General features: G+C 34.5%; 1 pseudogene; it reads left to right on the forward strand.

Moving 5' to 3' along the window:
* The first annotated feature begins 4266 nt into the window (after window positions 1-4266).
* Window positions 4267-23871, forward strand: part of LOC108522133 (zinc finger protein 736-like) — a 102218-nt pseudogene continuing 82613 nt past the window's right edge.

Below are 23871 nucleotides of genomic sequence, written 5' to 3' on the forward strand. Positions count from 1 at the left end.
GAATTGGCCTTTAAAGTCGTTCTCTTACAAAACTTTCATAGTACATCTATGTAAAAATTGTTCCTTACCTTTCTGGGGTATAGGTCATGACACCAGTCATTTCCTACTGAATGTCCATGAAACATTATTATTTTGCTTCCTTTATACATTTAAAGTCTCATATTTCCAACAGCACACTCATCCAAACCCCAATAGCTCTCATGATGAGTCCTCTCATTCCCACCATGATTACTTCAATCCCTGAAGCACAGAGAGGAGCTCGCCTAACTAACTGCATGATGGAGTGGAAAACCCATAGCAGGACCAAAACCCAGTGATTATGCTGAGGAAAGCACTTGTTCATTCTCATTTTACCGCAGCTTTATTAAGGTAAAATTAACAAATACAAATTGTATATATTTTTGTACAATGTACAATATAGTGATTTGATATGTATACAATGCGAAATAATTAAACAGAGCTAGTTAACATATCATCACCTTGCATATGTATCTTTTTTGTTGCAAGAACATTTAAGATCTACTCTCTTAGCAATTTTCAAGTATACAATACATTATTATTAACTAAGTCACCATGCTGTACGATAGGTCTCCAGAGCTTATTCATCCTAACTGAAACTCTGTACCCTTTGACCAACATTGCCCCATCCATCACCCAGTCTTAGTCTCTGGCAAGACTCACCATTCTGCTCTTTGCTTCTGTGTGTTCAATTTTTTTAAATTCTGCATATTAGTGAGATCATGCAGTGTTTTTCTTTCTGTGTCAAGCTTATTTCACTTAGCATAATGTGTTCTGGCATAATACAAAATTATATATATATAAATTTTTATTATACATTAATATATATAGATTATATATATTCTATATTTAATATATATTTTTATTATATATACATTCTATATTATTATATAATTTTTATTATATATAATTCTACTATTATAATAATTTTTTATTGAATAAACATAATATATATATAATTTAATATATAATTGTATATAATTTTATTATATATAATATAATATAATAACAATTATATATATAATTTTATATATATATCTCACATTTACTTTATTCATTTACCAATGAACTCTGAGCTGATTCTATATCTTAGGTATTGTGAATAATGCTACAATAAACATGGTAGTACAGATATCTCTTTGACATACTGATTTAATTTCCTTTGCATTTACACCCAGAAGTGGGATTGCTGGATCATACGTAGTTCCATTTTCAATTTTTTGAGAAACTTCCATTCTCATACACATACATCTACACATAATGGCTCATCTAATTTACATTCCAACCAACAGTGTACAAGTCTTCCCTTTTCTCCAAATCCTTGCCAACACTTTATTTTTTGCCTTTTTGATAAAAGCCATCCTAACATGTAAGGTGATGTCTCATCGTGGGTTTCCTTCTCATGTTTCTTCTAGTGCATGTTCTCGTAATCACTAAAAACCAAGTAATATTTTTCTTTATTTTGTTAGTAGAAAGGCTATATTGCATTCAGATTATAAGCCCCTAAATACGTTAGCTGACATGTTTCATAAATCACCTAACAATAAGAATGCCAGTGATTCTATACAAGATGTGTTTAGGGAGAGTATTTTTTAAATATTCAAATGAAATTGGCATTTGAAATTTCATTTTATGATTTTATTTTATATTTGGATTTATAGGCCATACAATTTTAACATGATTATTGTTAGTATATGTATAGAGGTATGTTTGATGGTTTCTAATAGAAATTCAAGATGACTATTATTTTTCTCTTTAATGATCAGCAGTGCCCGAGAGACAATGGTTTGATGTTGAAGACAAACTTGAAACCTCATAACATTTACATTAATGTCCTCTGCATTTACAGTCTACTCAAAGTAATATATCATAAGATGACAAATAATTATTCAATCATAAGAGACCTATCTATGCTTCTAAGTTATGTACTATGGATGACACAAAGCTGAAAGAGACTGGAACCTTTTTTCAAAGCCCCAAGATATAAAACTGCATGACATTGTATTTTTCATGTCATTTCAAGAGGTTTACAGAGTACCTAGGTTTCACATTAAACAATATTACCTTATATGGAGAGTGTTAAGAAAAGTCTTGAGTCACCATAAAAGATTTAAGAAGGCCAATAGCAACCGCAAGGACAGGTATATTTGAATAAGAGAGAGAGGTTTTCTTCTTGAAAATCTCTTTCAAAACCTCAAGTCATAGAGGCTTTAGTATTCTGAATGATTCTATCAAATTGATCATTTTTTAAAGCTGATCAAGTGAAAAACACTAGTGAAAATTCCTGTCCAGGTTTTAAATAAATGCAATTGAGATAGATGCTGAGCCGTAGTGAAAAATGAGTATCTTGTTACCTCAAAGCTGCAAGTAAGTAGGACAGAGCCATGATTACTTCAGTAAAAGTTGGAGATAGAATAAGGAATTTTTGATGATATCCAAGGAGGGACAAACGACAAAGAACAAAATAAAATACAAAAATTAAAAATTATCACATTAGTGGATTTTGTCAAAGATCAGATAAGAATACTATCTGTTCTATGTCTACAGGGACCTGTGATTTCTGTGACTTGCTTCACTTCTGTGTTTGTGATTCATGGTCTTGGCTGGATTCTTGGATTAACATAGTATTAATGGATATTCTGTTAATTAATCAAGTAATCAATCAATAAAATACACCATATATTATGTAGTTACTGTTTTTGTTTTTTTTCTATACAGTATAAATTATTTGACTTTCTCAGGTTTCTACGAATCCCTCTTTCCATATTCACTTTAAGAGATATCTAGCTAGTTGAATGGCATATCTAACTAACTGAAAGGTTTCACCAGCCTGTAATGAAAAGAAGTTTCTCTCTCTCAATTGCTTTTTCAAAGATCTATTTGTATTTCTCTTCAAATTTTCTCCCATAAAATACCTTAATAAATATTAATTTTATATGTGTTTAAAGATATGTTATTTATAAGAAAGATCAAGTTTTTGCCTTTCATGAAGCTTATAGTTTATTTTATTTTTTATTTTTATTTGTTTTGTTTTGTTTTAGATATGGGATCTTGCTCTGTCACCTAGGCTGGAGTGCAGTGGCATAATCATAGCTCACTGCAGCCTCGAACTCCTGGGGTCAAGCAATCCTCTCATAGCCTCCCCAATTGCTGGGTCTACAGGCACATGCCACCACATCCAGCTAAATGTGTTACTTTTTTTTTTGTAGAAATGGGGTCTGATGGCCAGGAGCAGTGGCTCACGCCTGTAATTCCAACACTCTGGGAGGCCAGGGCGGGCGGATTGCGAGGTCAGGAGATCGAGACCATCCTGGCTAACACGGTGAAACCCCGTCTCTACTAAAAATACAAAAAAAAAAAAAAAAAAAATAGGCAGGCGTGGTGGCAGGCACCTGTAGTCCCACCTACTCAGGAGGCTGAGGCAGGAGAACGGCGTGAACCTGGGAGGCGGAGCTTGCAGTGAGCCCACATCGCGCTACTGCACTCCAGCCTGGGCAACAGAGCGAGGCTCCATTTGAAAAAAAGAAAGAAAGAACTGGGGTCTCACTATGTTGCCAAGGCTGGTATTGAACTCCTGACCTCCCAAAGTCAAATTGGATATTAAATATCCAATTATAAATATCAAGTAGTTGGTGGCATCTATGAATTTGAAATCATGCAAAAAAAGATGGATGTACAAAGGGAAATCATTAGCATAGAAATACCATTTTTTACAATATCCAGTAACCATGTGCTAATGGATTTGGGGGTCTTGTTCCCCACTCTATTGCAAAAGAACATTTTGAGTTTATTCTGTACAAAGTTGCCAGTTCCATTCACATTTATCTATTGGAGAGAAAACTGGGATTGTGATCAGTCTTCTGGTTGACCCTATTTTCTGGTGCTTTTGTTCCTCATGTTTCTACTTGTAACTGGTGATCACCAGTGACCTGGCAGGTTTGTGATGCTACTTTTACCTACTGTCTTAATGACACTATTGAAGGTTTTAAAGGGACAGAGTTTTTGAAAACGGCAGTCTATTTTCTCATTTTACTTGCAGCTACAATTTGTTTTCAAAGCTTGTAAAATTTTACTATTCATACAGATCAGCTGGAGATAAATTTTTAAATGCAGAGTGTAATTCAACGAGTTATCTAAGAGCTCATGTTGCTAGCCCACAGGACACTCTGAATAACAAGGCATTTCACCATAATACACTGGGCTTCCTGTACTTCATACGTTCCTACTGTTTCAGAATAGCTGGTCGGAATGGACTTTTGGTTTGAGCCAAATGCTGAGCCAAAATCATCCATTGCCTACAAATATTTCAGTCCTAATATTGAGTCTGAATCATCAGTTCCGACTGCCTCTTACCCTAGAATGAGATTCTGGGAAGTGAAAAAGGTAAGTAGGATTGGGCCTTGGTAACTTTTTGTATGGTAAATTTTTTTGGAATTGTCTTAATTCATCAGAGAGATTCCAGTAACAATGAAAATATTTGAGCTCTCAGTCCTTTCGCTCCAGGGAGGATACTCCTCAGGACAATGAATTTTAGGGAGAGGAACCTTTTGTTGATTCATAAGAATGAGCTAGTCATACACTTTCCTCAGTATTACTAATGCCGGTGAGAGTCTGCATGTACCTATAGAGATTGGCTTGATGCGCTATTGATTATTCTTGATATTTCAAAGTTTTGAGGCAATTATAGGTAAAATCAGACCTATACAGTCAGTGGTAAAACATCTGGTTTTCATCAGTCTTTCCATTAATCCTATGCTAAAGATTGCACCGTTATTAAGTAGTTATCAATTGATTCTTTGGTGCCATCAGACAGTTATGAACAAGCAAGGCTCTTAATTTGGCAAGGTCAGGATTAGCAATAAGAACAAAGTAGCTATTGTTGAACATTGTATGAAGGCAGAGACTTAGAAGTTAATAACTGCATGACACTTGAAAAATCATTCTCAAGCTAGACAGCCCAAAATCGTTCCAAAGATATTTTTCTGTGAGAGCTATGATTGCCTCTGGAAGAAAGTTCAAGTATGAAATGTACAAAATGTACAACCACAAAATGTTTGGACCCCTTTATTTGATCTTGATCCTGAAGGAGACTCCTGGAGTTGCAGGCTAGAAATTTGACTCTGAGAATAGCATTTTGCACTACTTTTGTTTTAACCAGGGTGTCAAATGTACTGACTTCTACATGTCCCTTTGAATTATTTAAGAAAATCAGTTAGGTAATATTTTTAGCAAGCAGATTAACACTCCATTCCCATGGCAGTATTATATTATGTCAGAAATCCTAGAAAGCAAATCTATCAGTATATTAAAAAAAATTTTTACTGAAAATTTGCCTCAAAAGAGTAAGAGTGTTTGTAGTATTTTTTTCTTTGTCAGGAAAGATCATATTTTGCTGTAATTTTGTCTTCACCCCCCTTATATAGCTACACTCCCATCAGATGATTCTCATGCATCAAGAACGTCAAGAAAGTAAATAATTTTAGGCATAGGACATACACGTTAAAGTGCTTTCTTCATGGTGAGACAACAGTCGAGCTGAAATTCTCATTTACTGTTAAAATTATTACAAAATAAAAGTTTTATCTAAAGTTATAAGTAAACCTTATTTGATTCAATGTCCACAGATGTTATTTTCCTGGTTCTTTGAACCAACTATAATACATGTTTCTTTCATTAGCTGCCAAGCATCTATTTCTGCTGGTTTGGTTCAAGTCATTTCAGTTTCTTTTTTTGGAATTACATCCATCCCTACTGTAGAAGGTTATGGTGTCTTTAAAACAGGGTATTCTGAGTTTCTCGTTAGTGAAAAGGTGAATTCGTGACTACCTCTAAACGAATGGAACTCGACAGCACGGTTGCTCATGCCTGTAATCCCAGCACTTTGGGAGGCTGAGGCAGGTAGATCACCTCAGGTCAGGAGTCTGGCCAGCCTGGCCAACTTGGTGAAACGCTGTCTCTACTAAAAATACACCAATTAGCTGGGTGTGGTGGCACATGCCTGCAATCCCAGCTGCTGGAGAGGCTGAGGTGGAAGAATCGCTTCTTGAGCCCAGGAGACAGAGGTTGCGGTGAGCCGAGATTGCACCACGGCACTCCAGCCTGGGTGACAGTGCTAGATTTCGTCTCAAACAATAATAATAATACATTAAATAAATAAATGGAACTTTTAGTACTTTGCACTAATAATAGAGTGCAAAAAGGAGAATACTTTAGACGTCTTCTTTTCTTTTATCCAAGAGAGTGTCTTAGTGAAAATTCTGTGTGGTCTCTAACCTCCAAAAATACATCTTGACTTTCTCAATCTTAGTTATTAAGCTATTACTTGCATTATTTGTGTTTCTCCGTTTTTTTCAAATGCCTGTTTAATCTAGTTATTAATATTTGGATTATAAATTCCATAGAAAGTGAATTTGAGACATTCAAAACTATTTTATCTGAAGAATTTTAGTATGTACTGCCTTTTTAGATGAGGAGCAGAAGACTGTGCTGATGAGGTAATGTGGTATCATCACAAAAGAAATGTTCTATGGATAGCAACCTTTTATAAAATCACCTTGCAAAAAAGTAGTAATGAAGATCATCTCAGTAGTGAGTTCATGAGAAGATATTGCTGAAGGTATGTTAACATTATTGACATACCATGAAGTCAACTCAGTAAAATTTTGAAAAGCAAACTTCCTCTCTAGTGCTTAATGATAATGAATACTATTTTTGTATTAGTATATTTCCAAAGAAAGCTTTGATGCATTCTACAGTCTGTTCAGAATCAGTCTTAGAAGATAGGCACTTGATCAGCATATATTCTGGAGTTCATTTTCCCATAGTTCTTTAGTATTGTTAACATAAAATCTGGATATTCTGTATGTTCATGTATACTTGAAATAGATTTTAGAAGCCTGAAATGCTGTAATCCTATTTTAATACACTTCTGGGTCTTGTAAATGTATGTTCTTAATACTCTCAGAATTTTCAAGGACATATACATTTCTATTATTTATTTTTATGTTATTGGCTTTAAAATTAAATGAATGTTCTATGCATATGAGATTAAAGTAACATCTGACTGGCAATAAACTCTTTGGTATAAAATAAAATATTTTTTAAACTAAAATGCATATGCAAATTTCAGAGTAAAAGTTATATTTAAAAATATAAGCTATATCACACTCTAATTTTATTCCTAATTCTTTGAAAATAATTTTATTCTCATCACTAGAAACTGTTGTGTGGGGTAATAAATATCAGGAAGTTTCTCAGGGCAAAATCTACTCTGGAAAAAATTCTAAATCATTGCAACCTAGTATTGAAAAATTCAGAAGAAACAATATGTTTGAGTGGAATCACAATATCTATTTAGCAATGATAACATAAAATCTAAACTGGGATATATTAATAAGTCTATAGGACATGCAAAATAAAAAATGTATTCTTAAATTTTATTTTGTGATGATTATATATTCACATGCAGTTATCAGAAACAACACAAAGATATTCCATGTATCCTTTACTAAGTTTTGCCAAATGGTAATGTCTTGCAAAATTATGTAAAACTTCACAACCAGGACGTTGAAATTGACAGTTAAGATAGAGAACATTTTCATCCCCATGGAGCTCCTTCATGTTGCCCCTGTATAGCCAGACCTCCTTCTTCCCTAGAAATCACTAATCAGCTCTTCATTTCTATAATTTTCTTGTGTCAAAGATGTTATACAAATGACTTCATACACTATGCAGTCACTGGGATTGGGTTTGTCATTAATAAATCTCTCTCAATTCGCCTAGATTGTGGTGGGTATCAAAAATATTTTCCTTTTAATCACCGAGTTGTGTTCCATTCTATGAATACACTACAGTTTGCTCAAACACTCACAAACTGAAAGGCATTTGGATGGTTTCTGATTTTCACTATTACAAATAAAGTTTCTACAAACATTTATGTACTAATTTTTGTGTGAACTTTCATTTTCCTGGGATAAGTGCCCAGTAATTCAATCGCTGGATGGTATGGTAGTTGTGTTTACTTTTGAAAAGAAATGACCAAACTGTTTTGCATAGTTATGGTAGTATTTTTGATTACCATGTGTAATGTATGAATAATTCAGTTTTTCCACACCCTTCCCAGCATTTGGTGTTGTCTCTATGATTTTATTTTAGTCATTCTGATACCTGTGTCATAATATCACAGTGCAATTTTAACTTGCATTTTAATAATGGCTAAAGATGTTGAGTTTCTTTTTTTTTTTTTTTTTTGAAATGGAGTCTCACTTTATTTCCCAGGCTGGAGTGCAGTGGCGGGATCCCAGCTCACTGTAACTTCTGCCTCCTGAGTTCAAGTGATTCTTGTGCCTCAGCCTCCTGAGTAGCTGGGATAACAAGCATGTGCCAATGTACCCAGCTAATTTTGTATTTTTAGTAGAGATGGGGTTTCACCATGTTGATCAGGCTGGTCTCAAACTCCTGACCTCATGTGATCTACCTGCCTCGGCCTCCCAAAGTGGATTACAGGTGTAAGTCACTGCACCTAGCTGAGTTTCTTTTCATATGCTTATTTGCCATATGTATATCCTCTTCAGAGAAATAGCTGTTCTTACATTTTGCCTATATTTATTTATTTTTCACCATAGTTGTGTGTGTTGTTGTGGTTTTTGTAATCTATTGGAGATACTAGTCCTTTGTCAGATATGTGGTTTTGCAGATATTTTTGCCTAGACTTGTCTTATCATTCTCTTATCAGGTTCTTTTTCCGTGTAAATTTTTTAAATTTTGGTAAAACACATTTTATCAAATTTTTCTTCTATACATTGTACTTTTCATGTCAAGTTCTTTTTTTCTTTTTTTTTTTTTTTTTTTTTTTGAGAAGGAGTCTCGCTCCGTCGCCCAAGCTGGAGTGCAGTGACCGGATCTCAGCTCACTGCAAGCTCCGCCTCCCGGCTTTACGCCATTCTCCTGCCTCAGCCTCCCGAGTAGCTGGGACTACAGGCGCCCGCCACCTCGCCCGGCTAGTTTTCTTTTTTCTGTACTTTTTAGTAGAGACGGGGTTTCACCGTGTTAGCCAGGATGATCTCGATCTCCTGACCTCGTGATCCGTCCGTCTCGGCCTCCCAAAGTGCTGGGATTACAGGCTTGAGCCACCGCGCCGGCCCATGTCAAGTTCTAAAAATTGTCTGCCTAAATCTAGATCTTGAAGATTTTCTCATGCATTATTTTTGAAAAAGCTCTATACTTTTACATTTTACATTTAAGTTTGTGATTCATTTTGAGTTAAATTGTGCAAGTTGTGAGACTTAGGAAAGTGTTTTTTCTTTCTCAATCTCTTGGGTCTCTCTTTTCAATCTTCCTCTCTTTTATTTTTAGATGTCCAATTCCTGCAGTACATTTATTAATAATGCATTTTTTCTCCCTCTATTGAATTGCTATCTGTCCTACCATAGAGTTGCATCTTTGTCAAAATTCAATTGTGCATATTTACATAAGTCCAGATTTCTAGATTTTTCATTCAGTTCAATTGATTTGTGTGTTCATTTTCTCTGCCACTACTGCAGACTTCATTACTGTAGCTGAGTAAGTCTTCACTTTAGGTAGAGTGATATTTTTCAACTTACTCTTTTCAAAGAGTTAGCTTTTATGCTTCATTTTTCATTTCCATATATATTACAATAATGTTGTCTATGTCTACAATAAACTTTACTGAAATTTTGGGGTAAATTGTATTAAATTTGCACAACTAAGGGAGAATTGACATCTTTACTGACTCTTTCAATCCATGAATATGGTATCTCCCTTCATTTATTTTTATCTCCTTCGGTTTACTTAGAACTTAGAGATTTAACATAAAAATTCTGTGTGTGTTTTGTTATAGTTACACTAAAGTATTTAATACCTTTTTGAGTGACTGTGAAGGTATTGTATTTCTAATTTTGGTATCTGTGTGTTCATTGCTATTATATAGAAATGCTATATATTGCTAGTATATATATGGTTTATATTGCTATATATAATTGCTAATATATGGATTTGTGAATGTTTATATTATATCCTATGGTCTTGATGAACTCAACTAAATTATTTGTAATAAATAGAATTTTTAGTACCATCCTTAGAAAATTTTACATAGACAACCTGTTCGTCTATAAATAAAGATAGTTGTATTTCATTTCCAATCAAAGTGCCTACATTTTTTCCTTTACATTTTCATTCATGACTAGAACTTTCAGCACTATGTTGAAGAAAGGTGATAAGAGGACATATCATTGTCTTGCTCCTGATACTAAGGGAAAGCAGTCAGCCTTTTACTACTAAATGTAATGTTAGCTGTAGGGTGTTTGTAAGTGTTCTTTATCATGTTGAGGAACATTTGATATTCCTTTTCTAAGAATTTTATTATGACTATTGCAATTTTAGAAATGTGTTTTTCCTACATGAATTGATACAATCACATTATTTTTCTGCAACCTGGGCCATCTGGGTTCAAGCTTTTCTCCTGCCTCAACCTCAGGAGTAGCTGAGATTATAGGCATCTGCCATCACAACTGGGTAATCTTTATATTTTTAGTACAGATGGGGTTTCACCATGTTGGCCAGGCTGATCTTGAATCCTGACCTCGCCATCCACCCACCTCGGCCTCTCAAAGTGCTGGGATTACAGGCCTGAGCCACCATGCCTGGCATTTTAGGCATTTTTAAATGACAAATTAAACTCCCTTAATAGTTATAAGGATATTCAAATAATCAATTTCATATTGGGTGATTTTTGGCATGTGGTGCTTTTTGAGGAATTGATTTATCTCATCTAAGTTGTCAAATCTATGATTGTAGTATTGTTTGTAGTATTATTCTTTTGACATTGGCAACATTTGCATATATCTTCTGTTTAATTCCTGATATCAGTAATTTCTATCTTCTGTCTTCTTTGCTTTGTCAATATGGTCAGAGTTTTGTAACAACCCTGACAAGATTTTCAATAAACCAGCTATTTCATTGATTTCTTACATTACTTTTCTTTTTTCAATTTTATTGATTTCTGCTACTATTATTTTATGTCTTTCCTTATGCTTTCTTTGGGTTGTTTTGCTCTTCTTTGTTTTAGGTTCTTGAGGTGGAAGCTAAGATTACTGATATGAGAATTTTCCTATTTACTAATGTGTGATTTTAGTTCTTTAAATTTTTCTCTCAGAAATGGTTCAGTTGTTTCTCACAAATTTTGATATATTTTATTTTCATTAATCTCAATGCATTTTAAAATTTCATATGAGACTTCATTTTTGACCCATGGGTGATTAAATAATTAGTTCACTAGTTTTCAAGTTCTTAGTGATTTTCCATTTCTCTACATTATTGACTTCTAGTTTGATTGCACTGTGGTTGGAGAATGGACTGTACATGATTTCAATTATTTTATATTTTCTGAGATTTGGGTTATGGATCAGGATAAAGTCTATCTTGGTATGTGTTCCTTTGGCACTTAAAAAGATCATGTATTCTGCGGACATTAGGGGGTGTGTTCTATAAATATTGATGAGATCCCGTTGGTCAATAATACGTTTTTCCATATCCTTGCTGATTTTCTAATTGCTTTTATGACTTATTGGGAGATGACATTGAAGTCTACAGTTATAATTGTGGATTTGTCTATTTCTCCTTTCAGTTGTATCCATTTTTGTTTCACAAATGTTGGTTCATATACAATTAATATGGCTATGTCTTCTTCATGGATTGATCCTTTGTCATTTTATTGTGTTTTCTGTCTTTGGTAATTTTCTATGCTCCAAAGTCAATTATATAGAGCCATGCCTGTTTACCTATTTTTTGCACATATTTCTTCAGATTATTTGAAACAAAAAAATAGCCCTCTATACATTTTTATTATCTTGGTAAAATATATTTTCCAATAGTTTGTTGCTCTTGAATGTTAATTTTATATTTTTTCTATATAAACATATAAATCTATATATATACACACATATATAAATCTTTCTATATACATTTTTCCTTTCAAATTTCATTTCAGGTTCAGGGATACATGTGCAGGTCTGTTATATGGGTAAACTGCATGTTGCTGGGGGTTTCATATACAAATTATTTTGTCACTCATGTAGTGAGCATAGTAACCAATAGGTTACTATGGTTTTGATCCTCATCCTCCTGCCTCCCTCATGCAGGGCCTGGTGTCTACTGTTCCTTTCTTCGTATCCACATGTACTCAATGTTTAATGTCTACTTATAAGTGTGAATTTGTGGTATTTGATTTTCTGTTTCTGCATTGTTTAGGACAATGGCCTGCAGCTGCATCCATGTTGCTGCAAAAGACATGATTTTATTTTTTATGGCTGCATAACACTAAATATTGTATATGAACCATATTTCCTTTTTCCAGTCCACCATTGATGGGCATCTAGATGGATTCTATGTCTTTGCTATTGTAAACAGTGCTGCAATGAACATATGTGTGTATGTGTCTTTATGGTGAAATGGTTTATATTCTTTGGGTATATACCTGGTAATGAGTTTGCTAGGTTGAATGGTAGTTCTGTTTCAAGAAATCACCAAACTCCCATTTACAGTGGCTGAACTAATTTACATTTCCACCAACAGTGTATGAGCATTCCTTTTTCTTCACAACCTCACCAGCATCTATTTTTTGATTTTTTAGTAAAAGCCATTCTGACTGGTGTGAAAAAGTATCTCATTGTGGTTTTGATTCACGTTTCTCTAACGATTAGTGATGTTGATCATTTTTTCATATGTTTGTTGACCATGCGTATGTCTTCTTTTTTAGAGTGCCTGTTCATGCACTTTCCTCATTTTTTTTTTAGATTGTTAAGTAGATTGTGGATATTTGACCTAAGTCTAATGCATGGTTTGCAAATATTTTATCCAATTTTGTAGGTTGTTTACTCTGTTGATAGTTCCTTTTGATAGTTCCTTTTGATATTTAGAAGCTCTTAACTAGGTTCCATTTGTCAGTTAGTTTTGTTGCAATTGCTTTTAGCATCTTTCTCATGAAATCTCTGCCATCACCTATGTCCAGAATGACGTTTCCTAGGTTTTCTTCTAGAAATTTTATAGTTTTAGGCTTTACATTTAAGTCTTTAATCCATTTTGAGTTGATTTTGTATGTGTTAAAAGGAAGGGGTCCAATTTCAATCTTCTGCATGTGGCTAGCCAGTTATCCCAACAATGTTTATCAAATAGCAAGTCTTTTCCCCATTGCTTATTAGTGTCTCATCTGTCAAAGATCAGATGGTTGTAGGTGTGTGCCATTACTTCTGGACTCCCTATTCTGTTCCATTGGATTGTGTATCTATTTTTGTACCAGTACCATGCTGTTTTGGTTACTGTAGCCTTGCAGCATAGTTTGAAGTTGGGTAATGTAATGTCTCTACCATTGTTCTTTTTGCTTAGTAATGCTTTGGTTATTTGGGCTTTTTTTTTGGTTCTACATGAATTTTAAAATAGTTCCTTCTAATTCTGTGAAGAATTTCATTGGTATTTTGATAGGAATAACATTGAATATCTAAATTGCCTTGGAGAGTATCAACATTTTAACAGTATTTATTCTTCCTATACATGAGCATAAAATGTTTTTTTATTTCTTTGAATATCTTTGATTTATTTTAGCAGTGTTGTACAAAGCTCATTGTAGAGATCTTTTGCCACCCTGCTTACCTGTATTCTGAGGTATTTTATTCTTTTCATGGCTATTGTGAATGGAATTGCATTCTTGATTTGCCTCTTAGCTTGCATATTATTGGTGTATAGAAATGCTACTAATCTTTGTACATTAGTTTTGTGTCCTGAAACTACTGAAGTGGTTTATCAGATCTAGGAGCTTCTAGGCTACTACTGGGTTTTCTAGACATCATCTGAAAACTGAAATAATTTGATTTATTCTCTTCCTATTTGGATGCCTTTTCTTTCTCTTGTCTGATTTCTCTGGCTAGGATACCCAGAACCACATAGAGTAGAAGTGATGATGGACACCCTTGTGTTGTTCTGCTTCTCAAAGGGATTGCTTTCAGCTTTTGCCTGTTCAGCAGATGTTGGCTGTGGGTTTATCATGGTGGCTCTTATTATTTTGAGGTATGTTCCTTAGATGCCTACTTTGTTGAGGGTTTTTAACATGAAGGAAAGTTGAATTTTATCAAAACACTGTCTGCATCTATTGAGATGATAGTTTGGTTTTGTTTTATTTCTGTTTATGTGATAAATCGCATTTATTGAGTATATTCAACCAACCTTGCATTTCTGGAATAAAGTCTACTTGATTGTGAAGGATTAGCTTTTTGATGTATTACTGGACTCAGTTTGCTAGCATTTTGTTGAGGATTTTTGTATCAATATTCATCATAGGTATTGCACTAAAGTTTTTTTTCATTGTTTCTCTGCCAGATTTTGGTATGAGATTGATGCCGGACTAATAGAATGAGTTACAAGTGCCTCCTTGATTTGGGGGGATGGTTTCAGTAGAATTGGTAACAGCTCTTCTTTATACTTTTGGTTGAATTTAGTTGTGGATCTGTCTGGTCCAGGACTTTCTCTGATTGATTGGTAGGTTTATGATTACTGATTCAATTAAGGAGCTTGTCAGTGACCTGTTCACGGTTTCAATTTCTTCCTGGTTCAAACTTGGCAGCCTGTATGTTTCTAGAAGCTTGTCCATTTCTTCTAGGTTTTCTACTTTGTGCGCATAGAGGTGTTCATAGTAGTCGCTGAGGGTTTTCTTTTTTTTTTTTTTCCTGTGGGGTCATTGGTAATATCCTCTTTATCATTTCTGATTGTGTTTATTTGGATCTTCTCTTTTTCTTTATTAGTCTTGTTAGTAGTCTATCAATCTTATTTATACTTTCAAATAACCAACTTTTGGGTTCATTGATCTTTTGTATTTTTTTCATCTTCATTTTATTCACTTCAGCTCTGATTTTGTTTATTTTCTTCTACTACCTTTGGGGTTGCTTATCTCTTGTTTTTGTAGTTCCTCTAGGTGTGATGTTACATTGTTAGCTTGTGATATTTCTAACTTTTCAATATTGACATCTAGTACTATACACTTTCTTCTTTAACAGTGCTTTAGCTGTGTCCCAGAGATTCTGGTATGCTTTATCTTTGTTTTCTTTAGTTTCAAAGAATTCCTTGATTTCTGCCTTAATTTCATTCTTTATACAAAAGTTATCCAGGAACAGGTTGTTTAATTCCCATATAATTGTACGGTTTTGTGGGACCTTGTTCGTATTACTTTCCATTTGTATTGTTCTGTGTTCCAAGATTCTGTGGTTGGTATGATTTGGATTTTTTTAATTTGTTGAGAATTGATTTATGGTCAAGCACGTGGTCAATTTTAGAGTATGAGCCATGTACAGATGAGAAGAATGTATATTCTATTGTTGCTGGGAGGAGTGCTCTATAGATATTAGGGTCAAGTGTCAAGTTTAGATCTTGACTGTCTTTGTGAGTTTTCTGCCTGTGGTAATCTAATACTGTCAATGGGGCATTAATGGATTCTACTATTACTGTGCAGTTATCTAAGTCTCTTTGTAGGTTTCTAAGAACTTGCTGTATGAATCTGGGTGCTCCAGTGTTTGGTGTATATTTCGGATAGTTAAGTCCTGTTTTTAAATTAAACCATTTAACATTATGTAATGCCAATTTCCTTTTGTCCTTTCTGAACATGGTTTGTTTGAAGTCTGTTTTGTCTGAAATAAGAATAGAAACCCCTGCTCTTTTTTGTTTTCTATTTGATTGATAGATATTTCTCCATTCTTTTTGAGTCTATTGGTGTCATTGCTTGTTAGATGATGGGTCACTTGAGGACAGTATACAGTGGGGCTTGCTTCTTTATCTAGCTTCCCAAGCTGTGCCTTTTATTTGGGGTATTTAGCTCATTTGCTTTCAAGGTTAATATTGATATGTGACTATTTGAGCCTGTCATTGTTTTGCTAGCTGGTTATGTAGACTGGATTGTGTAGTTGCTTTATAGTGTCAATGGTCTTTGTATTTAAGTGTGTTTTGTGGTGGCCAATAACGGTCTTTCATTTCCAAGTTTAGCACTCATTTCAGGACTTCTGATAAGACAGGTCTGGTAGTAATGAATTCAATCAGTATTTGCTTGTCTGAAAAGGATTTTATTTCTCTTTTGAATATTAAGCTTAATTTATCTAGATATGAAATTCTTGGTTGGAATATCTTTTCTTTAATGATGCTGAATATATGTCCTCTGTCTCTCTGGCTTGCAGGGTTTCTGCTTAAAGACCTGCTGTTAGCCCTATGAGGCTCCCTTTGTAAGTGCCCTGCCCCTTCTCTCTGACTGCCTTTAATATATTTTTTCTTTTGCATTGACCTTAGAGAAACTTATGATGACTGTATGTCTTGGGGATGGTTGTTGTATAGTATCCTCTATGGGTTCTCTGAATTTCCTTAATTTGAATGTCAACCTCTCTAGTGAGGCTGGGAAAATTTTGGTGGACAATATCCTCAAATATGTTTTCCAAGTCACTCACTCTCCTATCTTTCAGGGATGCCAGTAAACTTTGTTTGATTTCTTTATGTAATCTCATATTTCTCAGAGGTTTAATTTTAATACTTCATTAGTTTTGTCTGAGTTGACTATAAGAACCAGTCTTCAAGCTCAGAGATTCTTTCCCCATCTGAATCTATTCTGCTGTTAATACTTCCAATTGTATTATAAAATTCGTATACTGAGGTTTCCAGCTCTTTCTGATCAGCTTGGTTCTTTCTTAAAATGGTTATTTTGTCTTTCAGCTTTTGAATCATTTCACTGGATTTCTTAGATTCCTTGGATTAGGTTTCAACTTTCTCCTGAATCTCAATGATCTTTGTTCCTATCTATATTCTGAATTATATGTCTGTCATTTCAGCCATTTCAGTCTTGAGAGGAACCATTGCTGTTCAATATGTGGAGGTAAGAAGACAGTCTGATTTTTAGTGTTACCAGAATTCTTGCTCTGATTCTTTCTCATCGATTTGGGCTTATATTCCTTTAATCATTGAAGTTGCTTTCTTTCGAATGAGACTTTTTACTTTTGTATTCTTTGATGCTTTGAGTGTTTCACTGTGTTATAAGTTAGGTTTAGTCGACTGGTTTTGTTTCTGGATAACTTCAGGGAACCAAGATTAAGCTCAGCACTCCTAAGCTGCTTGCTCTAACCCAGGAGGGATGGGGCCAGGACTATGGATTGGTTTTCTGATTCCTCAAGGTTAAGCACCTGCTGGACTGGAGGGGCCAAGGTGTTTTTGGTTTTCTGGCAACACAACACTCTAATCTGGCGTGCCAGCAAAAGCACCTTGTCAGAGTGGTGACAGCAGGGTCCTTCCTCACATGTGCATGTCAGCCATGGCAAGGTATTTGGTTCCACACATGTGTGTGCCAGTGTGGGTGGGACAGTGGTGGTGAGTTATGTGTGCACTGGTGGCAGCAGAGTAGTGAGGTCTGCCTGCCTGCATTCCAGCAAAGTGGTGGGGGAAAGCTGCAAGCATGTGTGCACCGGGAAGGGCTCACCTGCAAAACCTGCCTGAGAGATAGGGTCTTCCAGCAAAGGACCTATGGCAGTAGCTGCTGGGAATCATCATGGTTGGGTATCTGAGGCTGTGCTGCAAGTGGATGCAGCCAGGAAGGGACTCTGGGAGATGCCAGTAGACATGGAGATGCTCAAATCAGACTGGCCTTATCCCATGCACAAGATAACGCAGTTCTGCCCAGGTCCAACAGTCAACAAAGGTCAAAGCCACCCAGAGAGGTGGGTGAGCCTTGAGGAATGGGTGAAACTGGCCATGCTCCAATGTAGCTGTTCCATGCCAAACCCTCTGGGTCCCACACAAGTTGGAGTCCTGTCCCTACAAATTCTCCTAGCAGCTCTCACTGACAGCTCAAATGTCTGTGGGGGTTATGGAGTCTTCTGCAGTTGGGATTTCGGAGGTCTATGGTGAGAGTGGCCCACTTCACGCCTATTTAACCCACCCCTTATCCAGAAGCCACTTGAGGACAGGAACAAGTCCTAGTGCTTGGCAACTTCATACAGGATTTCCAGCTTTCTCCCCTTTCAGTCCGAGGTCTGTGTCCTCCCTCTGTCCATTCTCAATGCCTTCCTTCCAACGATCTGCTGAGAGAGTCTGGTCTTCTTGCTGGACTGGTCTCTCACTGCAAGAGGTCCTAGCTGCACCTAGTCAGTCATCTTCTCTGTTTACTTTTGATTAATGCTTGTATGATATAAACATTTTTATTCTTGTAGTTTTAAACTGCCTATACTGTTATGTTTGGAGTGAGCTTCTTGTAGATCGAGTATAGTTGGGTCATTAATATTATTTCATTCTTCTAATATCTCTCTTTTAACTGGTATTCTTAGGTCATGTATGTTTATTATAATTATTGATATGCTAGGGCTTAAGTCCACCATTTAATTTTTTTCAACATTTTATTAATGTTTGTTCTATTATTCCTCTGTAATTTTTCCTGCCTTCTGTGGGTTACTTGAATATTTTTTAGTTTTCCCTTTTTATTTAACTATAATGTTTTGAGTATATATTTTTGAATAGCTTTATGATTTAGTCTAAGCATTACATTATATATAATTGATTTTACTAAAGATTTATCAATTTGACTTGTTAGAGTGCAGTGATTTCATGAAAAGATTTTAATTTTTCCAATAACTAATAAGATTATCTTTTAATATATTTTTTGACAATTTGGATATCCACTTAGGACATGTTTATTCAAGTTTTCTGGTAAGAATTTTTAACATTAGTATGCGTGGAGAGTCTTTGAATACATTTTCAGTACATATTAAAATGATCTTACCCTTATTTTTCTTCTTTATTCTGTTATGGAGTGAATTATATTGATTGGTTTCCCATGTTAAATTATTACATTTCTTCAATAAAACATTTATTTATAATCTGTTTCCTTTAATATATTTAAATTTTATTAGCTGACCTTTACAATATAGTTTCTGTTATTTTCTTTCATTGTAATATCCTCTTTAATTGTCTAAATGTCATCAGGTTTGAGTACTAAGAATATTCTGGGAAAATTTGCCCTTTTATTCTATTCCATGAAAGTGTGTAAGTTTAGGACTATTATTCCTTGATGTTTGGAAGAAACCAATAAGAATCCATCTAGGTTTGAAATTTTCTGAGAGCCCATTTTTATTTATGGCTTATTTGATAAAGAACTTTTTTGATTTAGTACTTTTTTGTGTGTGCCATCTCTCCCTAATGCTTTTAGTAAAATTTCCAAGCGTAAAGAAATTGAAAGCCTTCTTCACTGAACACTAGTATAACCTCCTCCTAGACTATACTTTAACTATTTTCTCTATTTGCCTTCTCACACATAATCCATCTATCCTACTGTACATCCATCAAACCATCTTATTTTTTATGTATTTCATAGTAAGTTGCTCACTTCCATATGCTTTACCCTTAAAATTTGCAGTGCTCACATTATTTCAGTTTAATATTCATTTATGATTTTTAAGTAAAATTCACATAGATTGAAATGCACAAGTCTTAAGTATATTTGCCATGACACTTATAACAAATCCCCCTCAGGATATATCATTATGATCATCCTAGAAAGTTGTCTCATGCCAGTCAATCGTTACGCCCAAGAGGCAAAAGTGCTCTGTCTCTTTTTGCCTCCCTACATTATTAAGTTTTGTCTTTTCTAGCAACTCATATAAATGCAGGCATATAGGCTGTGTTCTTTTGTGTTAAACTTTTTTTCCTTCACTGACTTTATATATATATAATATCCAGCATTATTTATATCACCAAGCAGTTTCCCATTCTGTGAATATGTCACAGTTTGTTATATATTATTTTGTTTAAAGAAAAAAAAAAAAAACTAGGTTGTTTTCCAATTTGGTGCTATTATAAATAAACTTGATTTGAATGATTTTGTCCTGAAGTCCACCTTACCTAATATTATTAAGTTGCTGCAGCTATTTTATGCGTAAGGTTTGTTCACATGTAAAGATGATTCCAGAGTCTGCCTGCCTTTGGTTGCTCTCCAGCGTACTTATGTAGTTGATTTTTATATTTTGTCCAAACTGTATAATTTTTGTCTGCAAGAGAATTGGTCCAATAGGAACTTCTTGGGCATTACTAGAAGCAATAGAATCATGTGTTTGAGTGTTGCTAAATTGTGAATTTCATCTAGAGTTGCAAATTCATTGGGACAAAATGGCTTATAATATCCTCTTACATTTGTAAGTGTATAGTATGTGTGGCAATGAATTATTTTCAGTTCTAATACTGATGACCATGCCTTTCTACCTATTCATACATTTATCAGGTTTGCCAGTGGATTATTACTTTGATTAGTCTTTCCAAAGAGTCAACTTTTTGCTTTTTCTTACCTTTCTATATAGTATATATTTTAACATTTTTTTTTAGTTTCTGCTCTTTTCTTTCTCACATTCATCCTTTTCCTTTCTTTTAACTTCTTTTCAAATATAGGAATCTTTGGCTGGTGGTCATTTTTCTAATATATGTGTTTATGGATGTAAATTTCCTAATTGCTGTAAATATTTCACATGAATTAAAAAGATGCAATCAAATAGTTCCATTTTCCTCAATTAATTTGTTAATATTATTTCTTTTTCACTAGTTTTATCAGTTATTGTAGAAGTTACTGAAATAGAGGAGTTTTAGCTTTTGTCTGGCAATTATGTAGTTTTCCCTTTTATACTGCCAATTTTGATTTTAAAATTATAGTTTGCATAATCATTTTCCATAGTTTTATTTTCAGCTTTTCTGACTGCTTATATTTTGTACGTCCCTTTCAAGGAGCATATAATTATTATTTACCATTTTGTTTTTACTCCAGTCTGAAAACGTTTTTTAAATCAGAATGTTTAGTCCTTTTATATTTACTACAATAATTGATATGTTTGGGTTTTGATCAATTTATTTTCCATTTTATGTCAAGTGATCCATGTTCCTTTTCCTCACTTACGCGCTTTCCTTGGGCTAAATGAATGCTTTCAAAATTTACTTTATCTTTTAAAAGTGTATTACTCATTTTTTTTATTTTTAGTGGTTATCACAGAGATTAAAATTTTAATGATTAATTTTAATTCATATTTTAATATTTCTTCAAGTTTATAAAACTTAGAACTATTTAACTGCACTTAGCTCTTCAAACTATTTTTTGTGTTATGATTTTGTGTCTTTTATTTCTACAGACATTTTAAATTCTATGAAGTATATTATTCTTTGTATTTATCTTACTGAAGGATTAAAATATACCTTGATTATATTGCTTGATATCTTTCAGCAGTCGAAAAAAAATCTTGGCCGTAATCACTTAAAATAGTTGTGCTACTGAGTTTGATTCCCTAAAGTTTGTCCAAATCTTTGAGTACAAATGAAAATAGGATTTTGGTAACTAGTAAGGCAAAGGGTAGGGGGGTTTAAATCCTTTCACTTAAAGAGGTCAGGTTTTATTGTATTTGTCCAAGGCATGGGCTTAGATAAGAGCAAAGGAGGTTGTGAGATTATATAAGGGCCAGCCAGTGTAGAAAAGTTAAGAATCCAGTGTCTAAAACTATCAGTGTAACCAAGGCATCTTCTAAGTTGTGTTGTGGTAATATGCTAGTAAAAGTCATAAATAGCAGTCAGCCTTCAAGGGATGCACTTTCTATTTTCTATAACATCATAGCTTAGATCAAAGTTTAGCAAATGTTTTCTCTAAAGTTCTAGACAGTAAATATTAGTGTTTTTTCAGGCCATCTAGTTTCTGTCATGACTATTCATTTCTGCCATTACAGTAACAGAGTAGTCATGGAAAATACATAACTGAATAGTCATAGCTATGTTCAAATAAAACTTTATTTGTAAAAACAGACAACAGACCAATTTTGTCCCATGGATCATATAATAAGAAGTTCTTTCTGGAGGTATACGGATATGATGGATCACAATCCTATAGTAGCCTCCTTTTAAATTTAATATTTGGCCAGTTTTTGTAAGGGCATAGATAGACCAATTGAGATCTTTAAGAAATTCTCTTTTATATTTCCCACATCAGAATTACCTTTCACCTGAGGCTATTGGGAGCATATGCAAGGTCTGAGAGATTGCGGGAGATGAATCAGATTATTAATCCATACAATCATTAAGTTATAGGCCAGGAATTTTTCTCCTTTTGGGAGTTCCAGAAAGAAGCTGCCTCATTCACACTTTATAGTGGCATCTTGCTTACACAATTGTTTTTGTCCCAACAGATTCCCAGGTGAGAGAGCTCAGAGAGGGCCTCAGCAGATAGAAACTAGCTGAGGCAAAAGCAGAATCTGAGGAGTTTACACTCCTACTCTGAGGGAGGGGTGATGGAATAGTAGTAGAGCTGAAGATAGAGGGTCAAATAAAAAGAGAGCATCCTGTTTTCACAATTGCATGGATATTTCTTGCTTATATTATGAGCAGTTATGACAGAGGAATATCATTCTGTCATACACAGTTTTCATTTGTCATTTTGCATTCTATATTTTTTGCTAAAACAGAAAATTTCCTCTGGTGTTACTTTTATTTAAAATATTGACAAATGATAAGAAAGGGCAGTTGTAAAGTCTTCCGCCTTATTGCAAATATTCTCCTAAGATAGTGATATGGTCTAGAAAGTCTAGGATGGATTTATTGTTTCCTCTTTCAGGACTTGAATTTTTACACTCTACTTTGTAGTTTAGGACAGTTTTGTATTTACAGAAAAAGTGAGTATTCAATACAGAGAATTCTCATGTACTCTGTACCCAGATCCCTTAACATTAACATTGGACATTAGTATGGTACATTTGCAACAGCTAATGAAGAAATATTGATATAATTTAATTAGTCTGAACTAAGTAAAGTTCATACTGTATTCACATTTTCTTAATTTTTACCTAATATGTTTTTCTGTGCCAGAATTCCAAATAGGGTACCATATTACCTTTAGGTATCATGTCTCCTTAGTCTCTCCTTGGCTGGAACAATTTCTTGGATTTTCTTTTCTTTTGATGACCTTGACAGATTTGATGATTGCTAGTCACATATTTTGTAGCATGCTCCTATATTCAAAGTTTATTATTCTTTTCACATGATTGGACTGGGGCTAATGCATTTTATTTTACATTCTTTTTTAAATTATACTTTAAGTTCTAGGGTACACGTGCACAACGTGCAGGTTTGTTACATATATACACATGGGCCATGTTGGTGTGCTGCACCCATTAACTTGTCATTTATATTAGATATATTTCCTAATGCTATCCCTATCCCCTACCTCTACCCCATGACAAGCCTCGGTGTGTGATGTGCCCCTTCCTGTATCCAAGTGTTCTCATTGTTCAATTCCCACCTATGAGTGAGAAAATGCGGTGTTTGGTTTTCTGTCCTTGTGATAGTTTACTGAGAATGATGGTTTCCAGCTTCATCCATGTCCCTACAAGGGATATGAACTCATCCTTTTTATGGCTGCGTAGTATTCCATGGTGTGTATGTGCCACATTTTCTTAATCCAGTCTATCACTGATGGACATTTGGGTTGGTTCCAAGTCTTTACTATTGTGAATAGTGCCGCAATAAAATACATGTGCATGTGTCTTTATAGCAGCATGATTTATAATCCTTTGGGTATATGCCCAGTAATGGGATGGCTGGGTCAAATGGTATTTCTAGTTCTAGATCCTTGAGGAATCGCCACACTGTCTTCCGCAATGGTTGAACTAGTCCCACCAACAGTGTAAAAGTGTTCCTATTTCTCCACATCCTCTCCAGCACCTGTTGTTTCCTGACTTTTTAATGATTGCCATTCTAACTGGTGTGAGATGGTATCTCATTGTGGTTTTGATTTGCATTTCTCTGATG

This window comes from Rhinopithecus bieti, unplaced genomic scaffold (genome assembly GCF_001698545.2).
Source record: "Rhinopithecus bieti isolate Rb0 unplaced genomic scaffold, ASM169854v2 scaffold_57391, whole genome shotgun sequence".
Lineage (NCBI taxonomy): Eukaryota > Metazoa > Chordata > Mammalia > Primates > Cercopithecidae > Rhinopithecus > Rhinopithecus bieti.